At 38.4% G+C, this 15,180-nt stretch overlaps 1 protein-coding gene across 3 annotated transcripts in view; it reads left to right on the forward strand.

Moving 5' to 3' along the window:
• The window catches only part of LOC126100336 (uncharacterized), a 152,349-nt gene that overhangs the window by 95,418 nt on the left and 41,751 nt on the right, over positions 1-15,180 (forward strand). The window lies entirely within an intron of this gene.

Genomic DNA, 15,180 nt, shown 5'->3' on the forward strand with positions numbered 1-15,180 from the left:
ATGTTTCTTGCTGCTCTTACAACATTGTCGAGCACAGAAAATTCAAGTTGCATGAAATATTGTCATCTTCAGTTTATCACGCGCACACCCATGTATCTCATACACACACTTAACATGTTGCAGGCAAGTTTTGTATGTTTTTTCGCTCTGTTTTTAAGCGTCTTTCATACCGTTGCATTACACAAAGTTTCTGAAGTGCCCTTTCCACATACTATACACATTAAAAAAATTAAAAAAAATAAAAAAATACGAATACAACTACAAAAATAAACTTATCCTATTCATTTGCTGACATGCCATTATCGTTGCTTATATAAGTTACTGACTGGTGGTAGGGGTAGGGGTCAAATACAGGGAACGAAAGGCTATTTACAATTTGTACAGAAACCAGAGGGCAGTTATAAGAGTCAAGGGGCGTGAAAGGGAAGTAGTGGTTGGGAAGGGAGTGAGACAGGGTTGTAGGCTGTCCCTGATGTTATTCAATCTGTATATTGAGCAAGCAGTAAAGGAAACAAAAGAAAAATTTGGAGTAGGAATTAAAATCCATGGAGAAGAAATAAAAAATTTGAGGTTTACTAATGGCATTGTAATTCTGTCAGAGGCAGCAAAGGACCTGGAAGAGCAGTTGAATGGAATGGACAGTGTCTTGAAAGGAGGATATAAGATGAACATCAACAAAAACAAAACGAGTATAATGGAATGCAGTCTAATTAAATCAGTTGATGCTGAGGGGATTAGATTAGGAAACGAGACTCTTAAAGTAATAGATTAATTTTGATGTTTGGGAACCAAAATAATTGACGGTTGTCAAAGTAGAGAGAATATAAGAACTGGTAATGGCAGGGAAACCGTTTCTGAAGAAGAGAAATTTGTAAACATCAAGTATAGATTTAAGTGTCAGGAAGTCTTTTCTCAAAGTATTTGTATGGAGTGTAGCCATGTATGGCAGTGAAACATTGTCAATAAACAGTTTAGACGAGAAGAGAATAGATGCTTTTAAAATGTCGTGCTACAGAAGAATGCTGAAGATTAGGTGGATAGATCACATAACTAATGAGGTGGTACTAATAGAATTGGGGAGAAGAGGATTTTTGGCACAGCTTGACTAGAAAAAGGGAACAGTTGGTAGGACATGTTCTGAGGCATCAAGAGATCACCAATTTAGTATTGGAGGGCAAAAATCATAGAGGGAAACCAAGAGATGAATACACTAAGCAGATTCAGAAGAATGTAGGTTGCAGTAGATACTTGGAGAAGAAGCAGCTTGCACAGGATAGTGTAGCATGGAGAGTTGCATTAAACCAGTCTCTGGACTGAAGACCACAACAACGTATACCTTATAGTCTGATTGTCATTTTGTTTTAATACATTTTGTTAAATTATAATTTCATTACATTGTTCAATTCCAATTATGTTGTTGTTGTTGTGGTCTTCAGTCCTGAGACTGGTTTGATGCAGCTCTCCATGCTACTCTATCCTGTGCAAGCTTCTTCATCTCCCAGTACCTACTGCAACCTACATCCTTCTGAATCTGCTTAGTGTATTCATCTCTTGGTCTCCCCCTACGATTTTTACCCTCCACGCTGCCCTCCAGTATTAAATTGGTGATCCCTTGATGCCTCAGAACATGTCCTACCAACCGATCCCTTCTTCTGGTCAAGTTGTGCCACAAACTTCTCTTCTCCCCAATCCTATTCAATACTTCCTCATTAGTTATGTGATCTATCCATCTAATCTTCAGCATTCTTCAGTAGCACCACATTTTGAAAGCTTCTATTCTCTTCTTGTCCAAACTATTTACCGTCCATGTTTCACTTCCATACATGGCTACACTCCATACAAATACTTTCAGAAACGACTTCCTGACTCTTAAATCTATACTCGATGTTAACAAATTTCTCTTCTTCAGAAACGCTTTCCTTGCCATTGCCAATCTACATACCATCATCAGTTATAGCAGAACTTCTTTACTACTTTAAGTGTCTCATTTCCTAATCTAATTCCCTCAGCATCACCCGACTTAATTCGACTACATTCCATTATCCTCGTTTTGCTTTTGTTGATGTTCATCTTATATCCTCCTTTCAAGACACTGTCCATTCCGTTCAACTGCTCTTCCAGGTCCTTTGCTGTCTCTGACAGAATTACAATGTCATCGGCAAACCTCAAGGTTTTTATTTCTTCTCCATGGATTTTAATACCTACTCCGAATTTTTCTTTTGTTTCCTTTACTGCTTGCTCAATATACAGATTGAATAACATCGGGAAGAGGCTACAACCCTGTCTTACTCCCTTCCCAACCACTACTTCCCTTTCATGTCCCTCGACTCTTATAACTGCCATCTGGTTTCTGTACAAATTGTAAATAGCCTTTCGCTCCCTGTATTTTACCCCTGCCACCTTTAGAATTTGAAAGAGAGTATTCCAGTCAACATTGTCAAAAGCTTTCTCTAAGTCTACAAATGCTAGAAACGTAGGTTTGCCTTTCCTTAATCTTTCTTCTAAGATAAGTCGTAAGGTCAGTATTGCCTCACGTGTTCCAGTATTTCTACGGAATCCAAACTGATCTTCCCCGAGGTCGGCTTCTACTAGTTTTTCCATTCGTCTGTAAAGAATTCGTGTTAGTATTTTGCAGCTGTGGCTTATTAAACTGATTGTTCGGTAATTTTCACATCTGTCAACACCTGCTTTCTTTGGGATTGGAATTATTATATTCTTCTTGAAGTCTGAGGGTATTTCGCCTGTTTCATACATCTTGCTCACCAGATGGTAGAGTTTTGTCAGGACTGGCTCTCCCAAGGCCGTCAGTAGTTCCAATGGAATGTTGTCTACTCCGGAGGCCTTGTTTCAACTCAGGTCTTTCAGTGCTCTGTCAAACTCTTCACGCAGTATTGTATCTCCCATTTCATCTTCATCTACATCCTCTTCCATTTCCATAATATTGTCCTCAAGTACATCGCCCTTGTATAGACCCTCTATATACTCTTTCCACCTTTCTGCTTTCCCTTCTTTGCTTAGAACTGGGTTTCCATCTGAGCTCTTGATGTTCATACAAGTGGTTCTCTTATCTCCAAAGGTCTCTTTAATTTTCCTGTAGGCAGTATCTATCTTACCCCTAGTGAGATAAGCCTCTACATCCTTACATTTGTCCTCTAGCCATCCCTGCTTACCCATTTTGCACTTCCTGTCGATCTCATTTTTGAGACGTTTGTATTCCTTTTTGCCTGCTTCATTAACTGCATTTTTATATTTTCTCATTTCATCAATTAAATTCAACATTTCTTCTGTTACCCAAGGACTTCTAAGAGCCCTGGTCTTTTTACCTACTTGATCCTCTGCTGCCTTCACTACTTCATCCCTCAAAGCTACCCATTCTTCTTCTACTGTATTTCTTTCCCCCATTCCTGTCAATTGTTCCCTTATGCTCTCCCTAAAACTCTGTACAACCTCTGGTTCTTTCAGTTTATCCAGGTCCCATCTTCTTAAATTCCCACCTTTTTGCAGTTTCTTCAGTTTTAATCTACAGGTCATAACCAATAGATTGTGGTCAGAGTCCACATCTGCCCCTGGAAATGTCTTACAATTTAAAACCTGGTTCCTAAATCTCTGTCTTACCATTATATAATCTATCTGATACCTTTTAGTATCTCCAGGGTTCTTCCATGTATACAACCTTCTATCATGATTCTTAAACCAAGTGTTAGCTATAATTAAGTTGTGCTCTATGCAAAATTCTACCAGGCGGCTTCCTCTTTCATTTCTTAGCCCCAATCCATATTCACCTACTACGTTTCCTTCTCTCCCTTTTCCTACACTCGAATTCCAGTCACCCATGACTATTAAATATTCGTCTCCCTTCACTATCTGAATAATTTCTTTTATATCATCATACATTTCTTCAATTTCTTCGTTATCTGCAGAGCTAGTTGGCATATAAACTTGTACTACTGTAGTAGGCGTGGGCTTCGTGTCTATCTTGGCCACAATAATGCGTTCACTATGCTGTTTGTAGTAGCTTACCAGCATTCCTATTTTCCTATTCATTATTAAACCTACTCCTGCATTACCCCTATTTGACTTTGTGTTTATAACCCTATAGTCACCTGACCAGAAGTCTTGTTCCTCCTGCCACCGAACTTCACTAATTCCCACTACATCTAACTTTAACCTAGCCATTTCACTTTTTAAATTTTCTAACCTACCTGCCCGATTAAGGGATCTGACATTCCACGCTCCGATCCGTAGGACGCCAGTTTTCTTTCTTCTGATAACGACATCCTCTTGAGTAGTCCCCGCCCGGAGATCCGAATGGGGGACTATTTTACCTCCAGAATATTTTACCCAAGAGGACGCCATCATCATTTAATCATACAGTAAAGTTGCATGCCCTCAGGAAAAATTACGGCCGTAGTTTCCCCTTGCTTTCAGCCGTTCGCAGTACCAGCACAGCAATGCCGTTTTGGTTATTGTTACAAGGCCAGATCAGTCAATCATCCAGACTGTTGCCCTTGCAACTACTGAAAAGGCTGCTGCCCCTCTTCAGGAACCACACGTTTGTCTGGCCTCAAAACAGATACCCCTCCGTTGTGGTTGTACCTACGGTACGGCCATATGTATCGCTGAGGCACGCAAGCCTCCCCACCAACGGCAAGGTCCATGGTTCATGGGGGGGGATTCCAATTATATGAGTACGTTTTTTGCTCTCGTTTGGTTTTACATTCTTTACATAACATTCATATAATAATAGATTCTGTTTTCCTTTATGGCATAAATTGACATTCATTTCATTTCAAATGACAGTGACTTCTTGTTGGAGCATATTTATCAGTTTCAAAGAATTAAGAAAATATACAATAGTCGCTACAACAGAGTCTATGTGCTGCTCAAATAATTGTGTGTGGCCTCACCTCTCTAGCATTCTCCAGGAAGGATATACATACTACGTGGTTGAGGAAATTTCACGGAAAGGCATTTACGTGCTCAGTTACATCTCATTACTGGTCTTAACTGTGATCCCAAGAACAAAATAGTTTGCTGTTTATAAACACAACTTAAATCTGATGATACCAGTTGTATTGAATACTTATTCAGTGTTTAAAGTGCAGCTTAGTATTTACTTGGTATATTCATTGTATAAAGGATAACCTTTTCATATGCTGAGGAATAAGATTTGAATCATCAATACTGTATGTCATGTGCAATGAGCATAAAACAGTGTTTACATAAGTAACAAAAAAAAAAAAAATCGATATAAATCAGGTGTTTAACACGTTCAAGGGTAGTCAACACTCACAGTAGTTTGTTTTCGACCCCTTGATTATTTGGTAGTATCATAAACTTATAACTATATTTGTCCTGCTGTGCAGTCCTTCTTATTTTTATATGGTACCTAACAGTGTACAAGAATTTATCTTTCTTCACTTTAGGACATGTCACTGCATCTTTCCCTGGAAGAGAATCTTAATACTAACTTAAACTAAATCTTCATAAATAACTGTACAGTGGCTTGATGACTAGTAATACCTCTTCCATATATTCAACCCTGTATTCATTTACTTCAATGTGCAATCGTGCTATCACCAACTCATTTAACGTCATGTGTGCCTCTCTACTTACCTTATAAATCTGAAAGATAAAGTGTATTATAGGCGTGCTGCGACCTCTTATTCAGTTTGCCGCTTATATTGTACTCACTTATTTACCTGCAGCAAGAGTTTTCTGGTGTCTCAATATAATTAGTGTGTCTACTTCCAGTACTTAAATTTGTAAATATATAGATATGATATATATAGTGGGCTAACTTCAGTAAATATTTCGTAGTTTAGGATCCCTTTCCGTGTGTATAATCCCTTAGCTTATCTTTGTTTTTGTGTACTGTGTAGATAGTCGTAGGTGTAGTATAGACTCCCCCTTAATTTTCTGTGTCCCTGTTTATGCAGTATGCTTTACTAATGTTAGTACTGTCTGTAGCTCATAGGATTTGTTTGTTTTGGGTGCTCCAACACTTTCAGCTGTGTCTGTCTGGTGCACATGCGCTCCAATTTGCTGACTAGCTTTCCCCCCAATGCACATGTGTTGTGTCGCTCTGATACCACTAACGTCGCTGCTAGTTGTGTATTGTATTGCGCGCTACCGTGCATTTCACAAGTTTGTTTATTCATTTACGAGTGGGCTACCCACAAGGCGAAGCATTGTATTTAAGGTATCGTCATCTCTAGACACATAAAAGTAAAATTCTTCATTGTTACACCCAGTTACCTTATCATTTACACATCTGACATATAAGAAAAAAACACAAACAGAAATTTTCCTTATCAACTAACAACATAAATTGTGGAAAGTGATTTTTCCAGCCTCCTAAATCTAATATCATTATACATATATACAACTTACAGGGTGTACAGCCGTTCTTCAGTATATAAACGTTCACAAGTCTTTGTGTGGGTAAAGGCCCTTGTCTTCGTGTGTCCAGTCAGTATGCTCCTGTGTAGGGGATTTTTAGTAATTATGTCTGGTCTATAGTAATTGCCACTTACAGTTCAGTTTTCCCATTTTTGTGGATTTGGGATGTGTTCTAAGTAACATCTTTTGTCCTATATAAAACTGTGTTGTATGTTTCACTTTCTGTCGTAAATTCCTTTCCTGTATTTAGTCCAGGTTTCAAGGTTGATCACTGCTTGTCGTATTTTATCGTCCAACGATAATTCTGGTATCGGTATCTTGGGCAAAGGTTTCTCCCATTCATCTACCTTTTTGCATCGAACATCAGCTCATTTGGTGCAAATCCTGGTGATGTATGGGGAAGGTTATTAACAACTTGTAAGAAAGGAGTGACATATTCAATCCACTTGATATGTTTGCGAGGTATGTAGGTCCACACACTTTCTTACCGCCTGTAGCACTCCTCATCTAAGGTTGGGGAAATAACAATATTTACCTATTTTGTCAGTGCATTTTGCGGTGCCATACTGTCCCCAAGTATTTTGTGTGTAAAGATAATATAATCCACATAATGCTCTGGCAAACACATGTGCCATTCTTCTAGTTCAGGAGGGTTCCTATGGAACAGAACATCTTTGTGAATAGTGAAGTATCTTTTTAACTTTTCATCACTGTTATGTGTAAGTTTTGATCTTACCTTGCTCCAGCGTGTGTCTTCCTGATGTAATTGCTCCATGTGTTCGCACATGTGGACTTAGTGAGGTCGGAGTGTTTTGTCTGCCATCAACAAGGCTCTTATTTCACCTTCCTGCTCTAAAAGATTGTTGAATTCCTCTGAGCCTTGTGGTAGTTGAAAAAGAGCATCAGCTATTAAGTTTGGTTTCCTTTTATATACACTATTTCAAAATCGAATTCTTGAAGATACATACACCACCATCTGGCTATCCATCAGTGTAGCAATTTACAAGTTATCCGAAACAATAGGGACTGTTGATCACAGTATACTTTTGTGTGTTTACCCCAAAGGAAATATTCAAACTTTTTAAAGGGCCAAATTACAGCCAAACCCTCCAACTCCCTGACTGAATATGAACATTCAGCTTTGGATAAGGAGCGACTGGTAAAGCTAATTACTTTAGGCATGAGATTTCCCTCTTCTTCTACCATTTGAAAAAGGCACACACCCAAACCGTGAGAAGACGCATCGGTGCATAAACAAAAATCTTTCTTCATGTCAGATTCAAATAAAATATTAGCATTTAATAAGTCTTGCTTGATGTTCTCGAAATCGGTTTGACATTGCTTGTCGCATAACCAAAGTCTGTTTTTCCAGAGAAGATTAAGTAAAGCATCACTGTTCGTAAGCTGTTTAGGGATGAATTTCCTGAAAAATGACACTTAGTACTGAGTATGCCTTTAATTGTCTCGTGTTTTGAAGAACAGGGCAGTTCCTAATGGCATCAAGTTTTTTAGGATCTGGCAATATGCCTTCCGAAGAAATTATGTGTCCTAAGAATTTTACCTTGTCCGAAATTAGATTTCTTGAGTTTTGGTGTTACTCCATATTTGGAAAAGTGGGTCAATATTTGTTTAATTAATCTTAAATGTTCTACCCAAGAGGGCGTAGTGACTAAAAGGTCGCCCGTGTATACTGGTACCTTACTCAAAAGTTCAGGCCCTAGCACTCTGTCAAGTGCAGAGATAAATACACCAGCACTTACATTCAATTCAAACGGTAATACTTGAAATTCAAAGCTCCTGCCCCCACTTATGAGGGCGGTATAATTCCGAATTTCTTCATGTAGTTTTATTTGCCAATCTGAAGACTGGAAGTTGATTATAGTAAGAAATTTAGCATCATGGAATTTCATAAGCTGTTCCTCTAAATTGTCTGGACCTGTTCGAACCGGTACATTAATCTTATTAATGTTACGTGCATTGAGGACCAAGCCCACCATGCCAAGTGGCTTACTCACGACCAAAATAGGACTACAATAAGGTGAAAATAATGGTTGTATTATGCCCTATTCAAGCATCCTGTTAATCTCTTTTCATACTGCTTCCCTCTTTGTCCTTGGTATAGGGTATGAGGTAGAACAAAAAGTTTCATGAGGATACACTTCCATTTTGTACACAAAATCCTTAATAATACCTGGTATTTTTTCAAATATATGTATAAAAGCAAGTATGAGTTCCCTAAGTTCCGCTTGCTGTTCTTGAGACAAGCTCTTTGATTCACCTACCTTTGTGCTTATTGTGTCGATGTTTACTTCTTCTGCTGCCGACTGTTCGTTATGCAGTGTTGACAACCATAACTATGGGATTTACCAACTCAACTTCACAGTCATGAGTAACTTCAGTTTTACATCTAGTAGTACTTCTCTGATTAGGTCTATTACAAATAAGTGGTTATTTACAGTGAAATGACAATCAGCTATTCATTTCTCTATTATCAAAAAATCGCATGGTACAGAAAATTGTCCTACTTGTACAGGAATTAAGGCTTGTATCTTGACTCATTTTGATTTCTGACCAGAGGCATTTTGTACCTTGCAATTTTGCACTGGCAATGTGGGTATGCGCCCACATTTCTTCGAGTCTTGAAAGAATCCCTGAGACATCAAATTAGTCATGGCGCCTGTGTCAAGCACAATGGGTACTTCAAGGTCAAATATTTCGGCTTTAATAGTAGTTTGTACCTTGCTCTCTTTCAGGTTTTTCTGTGTACCCTCATTACCTTGATGCAGATCATCTCTCACATTATTACAATGATTGTATGTGATAAAGCAAGTCTCGATCAAGCTCGTGTCCCCACTCTCCTCCAAGGTCACAGAATGGTGGGATACCATGACTTACGGCAGTTAGTATCCTGTGAGGCTCATGACTGAAATTCTCTTTGCCTCTGCTCATTATTTGGCATATGTGTGTTACTTTGCTGGCCAAATTCCACTGTCTGTGGGTTATTTGGTTGTCTGTTGTCGTTTTGCATTTGCCAAGCCATCAGCTGGTTATTGCCAGTATCTTGTGTCTATACATATTGTACAGGCTGGCCATATGCTACTCGCCTGTTGTAGTTGTTTTTCCTAAATTTTTGCCCATTTCTTTTATATCCACCTTTGAATTTATGGCTTTCTCCATTGCTGTTATGATAACCGTTACCATTACCATAGGTCTGTGTGCGGTAAGGTTTCCATCCGTGTTGTACTACGAATCCATTGCTTACTTGTTGGTCCATAAAACTCTGTGGCGCTTATGGCATATTAAATTAACAGGCCTGGGTTTTACTGGTCTATCTTCGCATATCAAATCTATTGTGTCCAGTACAGATAAAAAGTATTCACTGTTGTGTTCCGGAATGGTAATGACTTTTTCCTTAATGTGGGCAGGAAGACGGCTCTTTAAAAATTTTCAGCTCGTCTATTTGCAATACCGGGTTCGTCCAGTGTCCGCTTTTATTCAAATTAAGCTTCCATACCTGCTATTGAATGGTTCTGGGTTGAATACTTCATGTCTGAGCCTCTCTTGTACAGCCTCAGACCAATACTTATCCAGAAATGCTCTCTCAAATTGTTCGTAATAGTGGCAACGTTCAGCCATGTCCTTAGCCCATAGCAGAATGTCACCCTGTGTGTATATCCAACAACAAATGTAATTTTCTGGGCTTCAGTCCAGGTATAAAGTAAAACATTTCGAAATGCTCGAATGAAGACCACAGGGTTCTTTTCCCTTCATAGATAGATATCAGAAATTGCCGATGCCTAAGTAATTCCTCATCTGCAAGTAATGTTGACAAACACGCTGTGCTGTCAGTAACAGGTGTGTTTATGTTCGCTTGTGGTGTAGCGCATGGCAACTGCGCTTGCTCGACAGATGCAACTGCCAGCAGATGTTGTTGCATTGTGCAACCTTCGCTATTTTTCTTCGATGGGCTAGCCCCGTATTGTGGGTAACCAGTGAAAGCATCTAACTTCTTTAAAGCATGGGCTTGTTTTCTGTCATATGTTGTTTTGGAATGTCAGTAGTTTTAGCAACTCTGCCTCGTAACCTTTCCTCTGCTTCCTTCAAACCTGAATCTATTTTAGCTAAAAGTTCACTTTCTTTCTCTTTTAGAGCTTCTTCTACAGTATCTACAAAAATTTTGCACTCTGACATTACCTTTTCAGCAATGGTGCTGCCCTTATCCATCATCCCGGCTTCAGTTATATCCTTTACATCTGCACATAACTTATCTCTCTGGTGGTTTTTTAAATTTTTTTATTTTATTCTTATTTTTTTAACTTAACTGATACATTCTTAGGCACAACTTGTGTGTATTTCTTTAGGTAGGTTTTTGCATATGTTTTGCAGCTTGCTGACTGCGTTCATCACATATTTTACCGATGCATCCACTTGGGATTGCATCTCCTGAATTTGAGAATATGCTTCACTTAGGTTTTGTAACTCGCCTGCAAGTTGTTTGTTTTAGTTGTTTACCAAGCTCTGTGAACTTCTCGGATAATTCGTCAGATAATTCAGTATGTATAGTTTAGCTGACCTCACTGAACTGTTGACTAATACTATTCTTGAAATCATTAAATGCTTGGTTTTGCTGTGTAAACTGTTGTGTTATTAGTTGCATGAGTTGTGTCAAATGGTGTGTGTCACTAGTATTTGCATTGCTTTTATGGACTGTTTCCCGTTCTTGCGTTCGCTACGTCATGAGCAAATAATCAAAGGAATATTCACTGTCACACGCTTCAGTTTCACTATTTGAAAAAATGTTTCCCGGTGAGAACTGAGATATTGTGTCATCGATTGTCATAAAAGAGACGTCAGGGTTAGTTGTATTACCAATGTTATCAAGTTTTAATAGTGGGATGCCAACCTGGTTGTTTTGATAGCCATCGGCCAGTTCACGAGTTGGCACTTAACTTTAAACTGTTGCCAAGCTCGGATTTTCCACAACAGGGCACACACCACTGCAAAGTGAAAAATTCATTCAGGAGCTATTGTTTTTGGACCTGCCCATGACCACACCATTAATGAAGTTGTTGATTTGTTAGTGCATCAGAGCAGACTGTCCAATTTGTCTACAAGTAGTGGTAAACCACTCACTGCCTTGTAACATGACGTAAGAACGGTGTTTGTTAAAAGGCCCTAACTCACAGGAAACAGAGATGAATGTTGTGCCATGTCGATGACAGTCTCTTTCAAACCTGATAATAATTGCTGTCATCAGTGTCTTCAGGTCTATCTTGACCAGTTTTTCAATAAACATTGTGATGGGAAGGAGCTGCATACAATGGACATTGTGTCTTGTCTTTCTCAGAGTGGCACTTGAAGCTGCATTTCTTCAGCAGGCCAAACAATGCAGGAAATGACTTGGAGGTACGAGGGTCTAGTTCAGTCCAAAAGTGAGTCTGCAACGTTGCCCATAACTTGGGCCCACTCATTCAAGTTACCTTGAATATAAGCCAGGACAATTATTTCCACATCCTTGGTGCCCAAGTGTTGTTCTTCCTTGTACATCTTCTCGATGAGTATGCTGTGGGCACTCTCATCTTCCAAGAAGACAGCAGCTGTGTTCACAGGGCTGCACACACGAGTTCCTGGTATGGTAAGCACCAGACATCCTATCACACTTCGACTGGCCATGTGTTTTAGATTTATTCTGGTTAAGTGGCATCTTATTCCCTATCAATATCTGAATAAAGTTTTCTCTAGAAGATTGACAGATCACTCAGACCTCAGGTTGACTCAGACCTCAGGTTGAGGGGGATCTCAAATCCTGTGGTCTACCAGGATGAGAGACTGCCCATCCTTTCAAACTTTTAAAATCACGTAACTTGCAGTTAACCAAAACTGCTTGTATTTTTTGTTGTAGTCTGAGCTTTATTTGTGCCTTGACTATTCAGAAAACATTTCAGTAATGTTCTTATTTTATTGTAAGAACAGATATCAGTAACTTTCAGTTTTGATCAATTTTAATAATTTATGAGATGTAAACAAAACAAGTTGAATGAATTCTTAACGAACTTTTGCTAATCTTGGTTCTTAAAAATTCATTGAAGTGAAGCTGAAACTGAGCCAACAGAGCAGTTTCTAGCCCACAAAACATTGATTAACCAGGCTCCTAACTACAATAAGAACATCAGTTTAATGGAACACTGTACTCAACAAATTAATCATTTACCAGAAGTCGAAGGGTGGAGAACCATTTGGAATCTCTATATTTGAAAGGAAATGCCGTGACTGACTGACTCGTCAGCACCCAGCCGGAACTGCGAAGGATAGAAACATGAAATTTGGATAGGGTGTTGATCTTATCCTGTAGGCATCACTGAAGGAGGGATTTTTTTTTTAATTTCAGCCCTAAGGTGATGAAATAGGGTGTGAAAGGATTTTTTGAAATTATGTTACTGATACGGTATTTTGGATGTTTAACCCCTATGAGGGTGAAGAAGTGGAGGGAAGGTTTTCTTTTTCAGTGTTTTTGGAAATTCAGCCTCTAAGGGGATGAAATGTGGGATAAATATATTTCATTATGAAAGCATTTTTAAGCTGATTCTAAGATAATCTGTATTTTGTTTCTCGGTTAGAATTTTTTTTCCATCCCCTAAGGGGGTGAGATAGGGGATGAAAAATTTTGTTATTTTAAAACTTTTTAAATCCAAATCTATGAAAATTGGTATGTGTCTTCTAAAGAAATGTGTGTTCATGGGAGAAAATTTCTATGGAAGTACCACCACAAGAACTCAAAAGATGGGTTGAACAGAGATCTCAGACACCAACTATTAGTATCACTTTTTATTCAGAAGTACATTTGGAAAAAAATCATGCTTTTATGCACTTAATTAGCATAAAAAGTTTGGATAATGTTGCAATTTGTAAACAATAAAAATTCAGTTTAAGAAAAGCAAAAAATAATCTGTGCAGACCATACAGGCTATGCGAGCTGTATGCGATAAGCTAGTTTTTTATAAATAAAATAAAATTCACAACCAAATAGCCTTTGCTTTGAGGAATCCTAGAACAAAATTACGAAAAAAGCTTTCCTACTTAGTTATACTACTTGGAGTGCACCATACGGAGTTGATTGCTCTTCCATTTCAGGCATAATTTGAGGACTTTCTTCTACTCATCCTGTCTAACAGATTTAGCCAATTTATCATATTGCCACACAAGATACCCATATGTAAGCTGAGATGAGAAACTGCTGCTTGCTGCCGTGTGTGTCCACATCAATATATCTCATGGCCTTTTCGTGGATGTATGTAATGAGGACTAATGTTTCATTGCAGTTGCTGATTAGACAACTTTCTGCCTTCCACTGATACTCTGTATTATCATACAGTTATGGCTTTTGTAAGTTAAAGTCTAGTTTTGAGTTGAATGATATCTTGAAGTGTCTTGCTAAAGTGTATGCTTGTTCCTAACGTGTTCCACACTCATTTGTCCATAGTTGAATCAGTTCTTGACAGATGTAATTCTGCTTGCATTATTTGGCCTACAAAATGTGTACCCTCCCATCTTTCTGAGTCAATAAACTAGCAGAACCAAAAGCATAAACTCACCTGTTGTCTTCTAAAGATGTCATCCCTATTTCTGCATTCCAGTGATCTTAAGTTAATGGAGTGCATGTAAAGCAAGTTATTACAGTGAGTGCCAGGTTCATGAAATAACATAGTACATGGAATGTCACATTCTTTTATTGCATCCAAGAAACACAAAAGTTTACTGCTGATCACTCAGTTCTTTATCTCACTGAGCAAAAATATTCACAAAGATCGTGGTTAATATATGCCACGTGACACATCTTTACAAGCATCTTTAAATGTTCAAATTCGTTACTATTAAAATTGCAACACACTGCACATAACACATTACTAAAGCAGTTTCTCTTAATCATCCTCTTATATCGCAGCTTCTAGAGTTAAGCAGTAACACATTTAGATTCATGGTGATGTGTTGTCATTCATTTGGAGAGTTTCTCATAGACTGTCTACCTGCTCGAAGCATAGTTGCATTTAGATGCCAATAATGGTCATAAATGCACTGCTACACAAGTGTATTACCTAAATTACATAAATATAAATATGAAAGCATTCAGGACATATCAAGTAACAGCACCTTATCTCTCAGTGATGTAATAATAATGAAGCCCACAAAAATTAATACATCTTGCACGAACACTCTACCTACCCTTATTTTCAAGAATACATAGTGAATGTGTTCTCACATGTAGCCAAGGCAGTGGCTGACTATCTTATATGACTCATTAAACCACTAATCAGCTCAGATTTAAATAATGCCTAGCTGTCATGCATGGCATGGCTAGTGAAGCCAGTCATGGTACAGTGTGAATCATACAAACTTTTTTGATGTTTCAGTGGCGCTTTTTGCACTGTTTTTTTGTGATTTGGTATACACATAAATTTTTCAGTGGTGAAACTTCTCCATTTGTAAATAAGGATAAATGTTTGAAACAATAAAAGTAATATTAAATTAATCTAACACATGCCTTTCCTCTAAAACGAATCTATTATCTGTTGATAGGTTTCATTTCATCTGTTGATAGGTTTCAACTGATGAAGCCATTTCAGCAGTTCAGAGCCAGCCAGCCTCCCCCCCCCCCCCCTTCCAACTTCCAGATCCTGCATTCGGTCTTCACCTGCTCCTGTGCATATTTTCTTTACCTCCTAAAAACAGCTATTACACATTAAACTGTATTACACCTTAAACTCTACGTCTGTAAAATCA

This window comes from Schistocerca cancellata, chromosome 9 (genome assembly GCF_023864275.1).
Source record: "Schistocerca cancellata isolate TAMUIC-IGC-003103 chromosome 9, iqSchCanc2.1, whole genome shotgun sequence".
NCBI lineage: Eukaryota > Metazoa > Arthropoda > Insecta > Orthoptera > Acrididae > Schistocerca > Schistocerca cancellata.